The sequence below is a fragment of the Lycorma delicatula genome, chromosome 1 (assembly GCF_047948215.1).
Source record: "Lycorma delicatula isolate Av1 chromosome 1, ASM4794821v1, whole genome shotgun sequence".
Classification (NCBI taxonomy): Eukaryota; Metazoa; Arthropoda; class Insecta; order Hemiptera; family Fulgoridae; genus Lycorma; species Lycorma delicatula.
In genome coordinates this window covers 135,466,340-135,475,959 of record NC_134455.1, presented here as the reverse complement: position 1 = coordinate 135,475,959, position 9,620 = coordinate 135,466,340, and the positions used below count along the sequence as shown (strand labels likewise).

The 9,620-nt window shown below is 30.1% G+C and overlaps 1 protein-coding gene across 1 annotated transcript in view; it reads right to left on the bottom strand.

Annotated features, from left to right (window-relative positions):
* The window catches only part of LOC142322688 (mitochondrial tRNA methylthiotransferase CDK5RAP1), an 82,721-nt gene extending 73,317 nt beyond the window's left edge, over positions 1–9,404 (bottom strand). The window contains exon 1 of the mRNA XM_075361776.1: positions 8,256–9,404. The gene's annotated coding sequence lies outside the window, so the exon portion shown is untranslated. The remainder of the gene's footprint in view (positions 1–8,255) is intronic.
* Positions 9,405–9,620: the final 216 nt, after the last annotated feature.

The following is a 9,620-nucleotide window of genomic DNA, read 5'->3' as shown; positions in this document are numbered from 1 at the left end:
TTTTTTTATTTATCAAATTACAATGCTAAGTTTTAAAACAAACACTGACTGGTAGCAATGTTGATTATTTAACTACCAATTTGTGCTGTTCTCATTTCATAATCATTTTATATTGTTTGAGATATTGTTCAATAATCAAAAATATTTTCATTTTGAGAATATTATTTTTGCTATGCCAGTATGAAATTACTGTTCATAGAGCAAATAATCAAGTTCTGTAAGTGTTTTTACTCCCTCTCTGAACCATGAGACCTTGCTGATGGTGAGAGGGCTTGAGTGCTCAGTGATACAGAGTAGCTGTGGACTGAAGGTGCAACCACATTGAAGTGGTATTTATTGAAAGCCAGACTAAGGAATGAGTCCTGAAAGAGAGCAGCAGCTCTTTCAGTAGTTGTTAAGGATGTAGGTCAGGAATACTTAAACATCCATATCAACATTCAATCTTCTGAGTACTGCACAGCAAAAAGCAATGGAAAACTACAGTTATTTTTTTTCCAAGAAAATCTAGCTCTGCATTTTCTTGTAACAAAGATGGAGGTGCCTTCCTTGATAAAATATTCTGTAGGTAAACTAGTCCCCCATTTGGATCTTGGATGGGGACTGTTATGGAAGGGGTCATCAGAAAATTAAAAAATAGCATTCTACGAGTTGGAGCATGGAATGTTAGAAGTCTAAAAAAGCTTGGTAGGTTAGAAAGTTTAAAGAGGGAAATGGGTAGATTAAATGTAGATGTAGTAGGAATTAGCAGGATTTGATGGGCAGAGGAAAATGACTTTTGGTCAGGTGATTTTAAAATAATTAACACTGTGTCAAATAAAGGACAGGCAGGAGTAGGTTCGTAATGAACAAGAAGATAGGGAAGAAAGTACAGTAGTTCAAAAAGTTTAGCGTAGAATCATTGTAAATCAGGATAAAATCAAAACCTAAGCCAACAACGATTGTTAATGTTTATAAAGTATAAGAATGCTAGTAATGAAGAAGGTAATAGGAACTATCGATAACTAAGAAATATGATGGAACAGGAAGTGCAAATTAGCAAAAGAAGAGTGGATTAAATAAAGGTGTTCAGATGTTGAAAGATAAATGATCATTGGTAAAATAGATGAACCATACAGAAAAGTTAAGGAGAATTTTGTGGTACATAAGTTAAAATCTAATAATGTGTTAAATACAGATTGTATACCGATATATAATACGAAAGAAAGGTTGGTAGGCGGATGGAATATATTGAAGAGTTATACAAAATAAATAAATTAGAAACTGGTGTTGTAGAGGAAGTCAAAGAAGATGAAGTGGGAGACACAATACTGAGATCTGAATTTAATTGAGCATTAAGGATTTGAATTCCAAAAAGGCTCCTGGGATAGATGGAATACCTGCAGCATTACTGCTTAGTGCAGGAGAGGAAGCGACAGATTATACAAACTGGTGTGTACTATTTATGATAAAGGGTAAGTTCCGTCAGACCAAAAAGAATGTTATTATAATGATATCAAAGAAAGCAGGAGCAGATAAATATGAAGAATACAGAATGATTAGCTTAACTACTCGTACATCAAAAATCTTAACTAGAATTCTGTACAGAAGAATTGAGAGGAGAGTGGAAGATTGTTAGGATAAGACCAATTAGTTTCAGGAAAAGTATAAGGTCAAGGGAAGCAGTTTTAGTGTTCAGATTAATATTAGAAGGAAGATTAAAGAAAAACAAACCTATGTCGGTTTATTTCATACTTAGAAAAGGCATTCGATAACATAGACTGGAATAAAATGTTGAGCATTATAAAAAAAATGTAGGGTTCAAGTGTAGAGATAGAACAATTGCTAACATTTACAGGAACCAACTGCAACAGTAATAATTGAAGAGCATAAGAAAAAAGAGTCTGACAAGGATGTTCCCAATCCCTGTTACTTTTTAATCTTTACATAGAACTAGCAGTTAATGATATTAAAGAACAGTTTACATCTGAGTTACGGTGCAAGGTGAAAAGATAGAGATGCTACAATTCTCTGATGATAAAGTAATTCTAGTTGAGAATAAAAAAGAATTAGAAGAAACAATGAATAGCATGAGTGAAGTCCTATGCAAGAAGTACTGCATGAAAATAAATAAGAAAAAATGCAGGTAATGAAATAAAGAAGATAACCACTGAATATAAAAATAATACGAGAAAAAGACTATGGGGTGGAAGAATTTTGTTATTTGGGAAGTAGAATTAGTAAAGATGGATGAAGGAGAGGGGTGAAACTGAATAGCACAGGTAAAACAAGCTTTTAATCAGAAATATAATTTGCTCAGACCAAAAATTAATTTAAACATCAGGAAAATGTTTTTTAAAGTGGTTATATGGAAGTGAACTTCCATATTACAACAGGATGATCAGAGTACCTGAGAGGAGAAGATTAGAACCTTTTGAAATGAGGTGCTACAGGAGAATGTTAAAAATCAGGTGGGTAGATAAAGTGACAAATCAAGAGGTTTTGCGGCAAATTGATGAAGAAAAAAGCATTTTGAAAAATCTAGTTAAGAGACAGACTTGTAGGCCACATCTTATGGCATCCTGGAATAGTCGCTTTGATACTGGAGGGATAGGTAGATGGGAAAAATTGTGGCAACATTTGAATTATGGAAAACAAACTGATAGGGATGAAGGATGTAGGGAATATACTGAAATGAAATTACTAGCACTAAGTAGGAAAGCTTGAAGAGCTGCATTAAACCAGTGAAATGACTGAAGACAAAAAAATACTGTTTTTACAATTAAATGCCATTTAAGTATATGAACAACTTTAAGATTTCTCAAAATGTTAGAAATGATAAAGTTTTGCATTGTTTTTTTCTGAATGAGAGATCCATCTTGGTTTATTTTATACTTTATGTTTAAATAATGATTTTTCTCAATTGGTTGACTCTCTACGCTCAAAATATATATTACGTGCAAAAACAAAAAGGTGAAATGCAGATTTCTGTAGATGTAAAATATTTGATTATCATCGTCACGGTTGGGTTCAGAATTTTTTCTTGACATGAATTAGTGTTTCCACTTAAAAGTCGTTTTGATTCCAGTTTATAATGATCATATCTCAACACAGGTTAGAATACTGTATAAAAAGCATCATTTTGCTTCTGACACCATTGTTCTAGCTCTGCACACATGTGAAATCTTACGCTTCTTTTATGGTATTTGAGACACGATAATGTTACAAGCTTTACTTGTTATATCACTTACTTGTAATTTCTCAGCTGTAATTCATCAGTCTTCTTGGATGAGAGTCTGCAAATTTCAATCGCTGTAATTGTAACTTCAATTGGCCATTTAGATTGATGCTCATTAGTTATTGAAGTTTGACAGTCTTTAATTTTTTTTACCTGCCTGTAAAGTTTTATGTGGCTCTAATAAGAACTTTGTATTGTTTCATACGAGAGTGAATTTTAACCAGTTTTTCACCTTTGAAAAGAAAAAAATGTATCATTGTACTGTTCAATTAATTTCATTGCTGGTGGTATGTTGTTTTTTCTATTGATCAAAGCGACATTTACAAATTGGCTCTGTAAAATGTAGAACTAGGCACAGGGTTTGTGCTTCTGCGAACTCAGTTAGCTAGTTTAAAGGGCAATGATGTAGGACATTCAAGATGTCCGTATGAGGCCTGCAGCAAAGGCAAACACAGAGTTAAAAAAAAATCACCAATGTAAATGACTACAGAGGCATTTACATCAGTGGCATCCCATCCAAGGCTTGGCTTATTACTGTGAGGTGTAATCAGTTGGTGGTCTATAAGATGACTCCCATTAAAGCCCATCATGGGAAGTAATGGCAGGAGGGGTGGCAACTGGAATTGTCACAAATTGGGTGTCTTTCCCTACGGGGTTGGGATGTTCAATTAATCTGCAAACTTCAAGAGAACTCACAAATGTAAAATGAGATTTTAAACAAAATAACTCTACTCAAAAGCAGATTAAATGTCATCACAGGGTTACCAACTTACTAAGAGTATCATAACCCTCTTACAAAGTGTCTTGCCTCCACAGCTACTTGTCTTTAGATACTGAATAACCCTCATACATTTAAAATGCTGGACTTAGAGGTATGAATCTATTATAAGACCTTGTTTACGGAATTTTTTAACAAGCATCAAATTTCTTCCCCAGTTTCAAGCTGTTTGCTTGTACCTTCAGTTGAATGTACAGAAAAGTTATCCCTCATCAGATACTTAAAAACTTTTATATGTTCTCTGCCTGTTAAAATCTGGCCACTATATGAATGTTGCATTAGTTTAGCTCTGTTTCTTGTACCACCAATTCCATCACAGGCACTTTTTCTGTGGGAAGAAGTTAAAAAAGTACTATTTAGCATAGCAACTAAATCATTCAAGTGGTGGCAAAAACACTTAAGTTTTCTTTTATATTCTTATATTGGCTACTTCAATTAAATAAATTATTTTCTTTTGACCAGGAGCCAAATTTTTTACATCTTCAACCAGAAGTTTTTGAAATCTAAATGGTCTTTCATAACACAAAGACTTCTGCAACAGATCTGTTTGTAGTTGTTTTTCTATTAGTAGATATAAGGATGTAAGATGGCTCTCCTATGGAAATTTTTAATTTCATTCCAACCATAAATTAGAAATTTTCAGAATTGTTGCCTACATACATTTTTGTTAAATTTTCTGTGTTTTTATTGGGATTTTGAGATCAAATTATGTTTTTCAAAATTAAAAATGTTTCAACCGAAGTCTGAAAAATTTATCATTTGGCAGGACCAACATCTTATCTCTGTCAGTACTAACCCATTGTGTGAAAGTTATTTCTTTAAGTTTCATTGTGTATTTAATAAGTAGGAAATCTTTCCGTGTACAGAAATGATATCCACAAAAAGAATTACATCTAATAAGTTAAGAGTTTTTTCAATTTCATTAGTTTCACATTTCGATGGCATTTGTACACACATACATCATACAGTGTTTCAAAATGAATATCGGGGTTTTATAGCTATATTTCTAAAGTTTCACATACCGTACAATGATTAATTAATTATACATGAAATGAAAGAACAATTCAAATAGTTTTAGCTATGCATAAACTCTAAAGCCTACAGATTACAGTTTGCAAATGAAATTATGCACCGTTATGATGACTTGCTTTGTAGAGTTGTATTTAGTGACGCATCAACATTTCATGTAAATGGAAAAGTAAACACTCAAAATGTGCTTATCTGGGGATCAGAATCCTCATGAAATTTTATAGTGTGAATAAGGCTCCCCGAACTGAATTTTTTTGTGCCACATCTCAACAGCAAGTTTACAGGCTGTTCTTTTTCGCAAAAGCGTGTCTGTAATGAACTATTTTGATTTGCTACAACTATGGCTCTTTCCACAACTGCAATGCAAACCACAGAACTTATATGTCAACAAGATGGTGTGCCTCTTCACTGGCATAACACACTATACGCGATTGGTTGAATGAAATTCTCCCAGACCACTGAATTGGTTGTGGGACCAGATGACAGGGCTTGTTTGGCGCGGCATCCATGTTCACCCAATCTGACTCCATGTGATTTTTTCATTGGGGGTTTATAAAGGATCAAGTGTATTAGGGATTGAAGCAGCTGTCACGTCAATTACTCCAGACTTGCTGATAAAAGTATGGGATGAACTCTCCTATCAGCTGGATGTGTGCCATGTGATGAATGGCGCTCACTTTGAGCAATTATAGGAAAAACTGTTTGATTTGCTCTTTCATGTAAAATTACCAATGCAAGTAAAACTTTCAAAACACAGTATATTCCTAATGCACCGGGAAGTACAAAGGTCAGTGCAAAGAAAGCAGGCCTACCAATTTAAAAAAAAAGATATTCCTGTTTAGATTAACACATAGTATTTTTTTTTATTGAACAAAATCATTCTCTTTCACTTGTATACTTTCAACGCCCTAATATACATTCTTTTAACAGACGTATCTATTATCATTTTTCTGATAAAATTCAACTGTTTTATTTAATCTATTATTTCCTCTTTTTGCTAGTATGGAAGTATATATTGATTTCATTAAGTTCATAGTTAATGCACTAAGTATTCTAATACATTAAATACTTCACTGATTTTCTATGTAGAACAAGAGATAGGTAAAAGTCTAATGACTGACTTTCTCTTCTTTGCTAGCTATCATACATTTTTCTTTCAAATCCTCAATTATATTTTTATTTTCAATTGGTAATGTATTTGAGTTGATTTCTCAATTTTTTTCATTTTCATTTAGGTTTACATTTTTCAGTAAACCATGATTCTAATTTTCTTTTTATTCCAATAGTAATTTTTTCAGTTTTCTTTTTTAAGGCTGACTGATTATTATAATACACATGCAGTTTCCGCTATAAACCTAAGTACATATTTGAAAACATTCCATAGGCGTTTCGTTCAGTATTACTAAAAATTTCAAATGGATACGTTGCTCAACCTTTAAACTTAGCATTATTTTAGAAGACAACTACGTTAAACGATGGGCTAACTGAATCAAACTACCAAATTTCATAGTCAGTTCTTATTGCATTTTCTAAGAGATAGAAATACAGTCTTGTTATCTTTATAGATATACCTCACATATGTATAAACATAAACATCAGATTTACATAACCAAAACAGAATACCCTTACACCAAAGTATACCTTTACTTATTCCTATTTTCAATAAGAGGAATTTTTATAAGAAATTGGAAAAATATAACTGCAAAATATACATTTGTGAAAATCATATAAAAAAAATATAAATACTCCAGATATTGATGAAATTTATTTATGTGACTAGTCACTAAAAACTGAACAGTAAATATGTTTTTAAAGTACATCATCTTAAAGTGATAATTATTTTATTGTGAAAAAGAGTACAAGTTTTGCAACAAAAAACTGTGAAAAGTGCTCTGTAAATGCCCTTGGCTCAAAATTACCATAAATATAAATGAATTTTCAATAAAAATTGCTGTATTTTCACTATAACTACTACACTTTCTTCTCTTTTTATAATAATTAATAGATTATTAATCTGTACAATCCAAATAGATCAATGAAATTGATTTAGTATCCACTAAAAAAGATATTTCTAAATTTTTGTTGATACCATAAAACTATTTACATTTTCAACAGGACTTTTAAATCATAAACTGTTCAATTGGGTTCTCGACACATATAATTATATACTGAAGAACTTGTCAAACGGGTCTTATGTTATTCTAGTAATATTGTCACATTATCTCCCAATAATCTCATTCCATCCTAATAATTCATGTTTTCTTCCTTTTATACTATATAATTAACCAAGAAAAATAAGGATGCCATGAACATTATCTTATTTTATATATTTGATCAATGCGTAAATTAAAAAAAAACAAAACATGTTTCACTGTAAATTTGCAAGAATATTCCTTAGGTGGTAGATGCACATAATATATTACAGAAGAAAATTTTTCAGAACTAAAATATTAGAAATGGTTTGTATACATTATTGAAATTAAAATACAATTATTTGTAGATCCCCATTTTTACTGGGAGAAATACCAGCAGAACTATATTTTGATATAATCTTATGAACAAATCACATATAAATTAAATTTTATAAGTTATAATTTTCTGAGTTATAATTAAAACACCAATGTATTATTAATTAAATAAATAATAACACCGGGAGAAATTTATCAATCAATAATTTTGTAATGTATAGAAAAAATTAGAGGAATTTAGTCTCGTCTATACAAAAAAAAGTATAGAAACAAATTAAATTGAAAAAAACCTAATATTTAATAACATCAAATCGCTTTACGTATTTACATTGAGATAAATAATTTATATTGTCAGAAATGTACTGTAAATATTATTACTCATAAAAAACTTCTTCCAATAACTTACAACCACTGGTAGATCTTTCTAATCTTATAAAAAAAAAAACGCAAATTGAAGTTTGACTTCATAATTTATTACTTTTTATCTTTACACTGAAATCAATGTAATACATGTAATGGTAGGAATCGAACCAATATTCATTATAAACAAAAAACTGATTAGAGAAAAATAAATTAACACTTAAAACAGGTATTTAACAGTTTTTTTAAAGTCATTTAGAATTTAAATTAACCATAATTAAAATTTTTTGGTAATTGTGAGCCTGAACATCATCAACCTTAATATTTTTCTAATTGAAGTATGTTGAAAAGTATGTTATATAATTAATAGAAATACAAGTTTCAAAAGTCAGAAGAATGAAATTACCTCATTATTCTTCATCAGAATCTGTAATGGCAATAGCGTTGTTAACCCCTACTGAAATCCAATTGTTTGCGTATATAAAAATAAAATCACCTATGTTTTATAACTTATTGAATATAATTTTTAATGTTAATCAGACGAGGTTAGCGAGCGTAGGTTATGTTTGATTAGATTATATTGATTCTATATAATGACCTGTCACGCACTATATCAATATAACCTAACCAAACATATCCTATGCTCGCTTCGCTCACTAACTTCATCTAATTAATGTTAAATATACAAATTATATATATATATATATATGTGCCAGTGGACAGCTTCATTGTATTCTGATGCTACTGCCATTACAGATTCTGAGAAAAAATACTAAGGTAATTTCACTCTTCCGACTTATGAAACTTGTATTTTTATTAATTATATAACATATTTTTCAATACACTTCAATTTGAAAAAGATTAAGGTTGAGGATGTTCATGCTCACAATTACAAATTTTTTTACTACATAAACTGTTTTTTTTTTTGTAATTTTATTAAAAGCTGAATCAAATGGATATTATTTTAGGAAGGCAAAAAATTTATCTATAGACAAGACTGAGTAACTTTTTTTTTGTTTTAATTCACAATTATTTCCTCTACAAGGAATCTAAATTCTTGAAACTGTGAAATTTTAGGTGATAATTGTTAATAAAAACAAAAACTTGAACCCACAGCTTGTTAGTTTTTAACTGATTATATAAATAAGTGGCTAATGACCACATACATTAGTCCATAAAAAAATCAATTTGAACTGTACAGAATTAATAAATTAATTTTAAAACAGAGAATTCTACGGAATTAATCTTATTTAATTAATAATGTGAAAAGTGTTTAGTATAAGGATAATTTTAATGTATAAATTTAGTGGAAACTATGTTAATAATTTATATGTAAAAATATATATGTTAAGTATAAATTCAAATGCTAGAAAAGTATAAAATATCTGCCATACTACACTTATTATATACAGTACAGTCTACTGATCTATGCCATGAGTAAAATGAATTTGCATAGATTTTACATGTTTTTTAAGCAAATTATTTTCTTCATTTTGTTTAAAAAAATTTCAGTACATTTCTTCATCTAAAACTAAAAATATTTTCATTGACAGAACTACTTCAAAAGCTCTGTGCAATAATTATTATGTAAATTTTCTAAATATATTATTAATTCGTGTAAATCATATGCAATAAGTGAAAAAAGACAAAAAATAAACACAAAGTTTATTTGGTCTTGTGAAAAAACTACATTGACAAAGCACTTTTTAGTTGTACCATAGATACATGTTTGAACTTTACATTATTGTTAAGATTTCTTCTTATTATAATA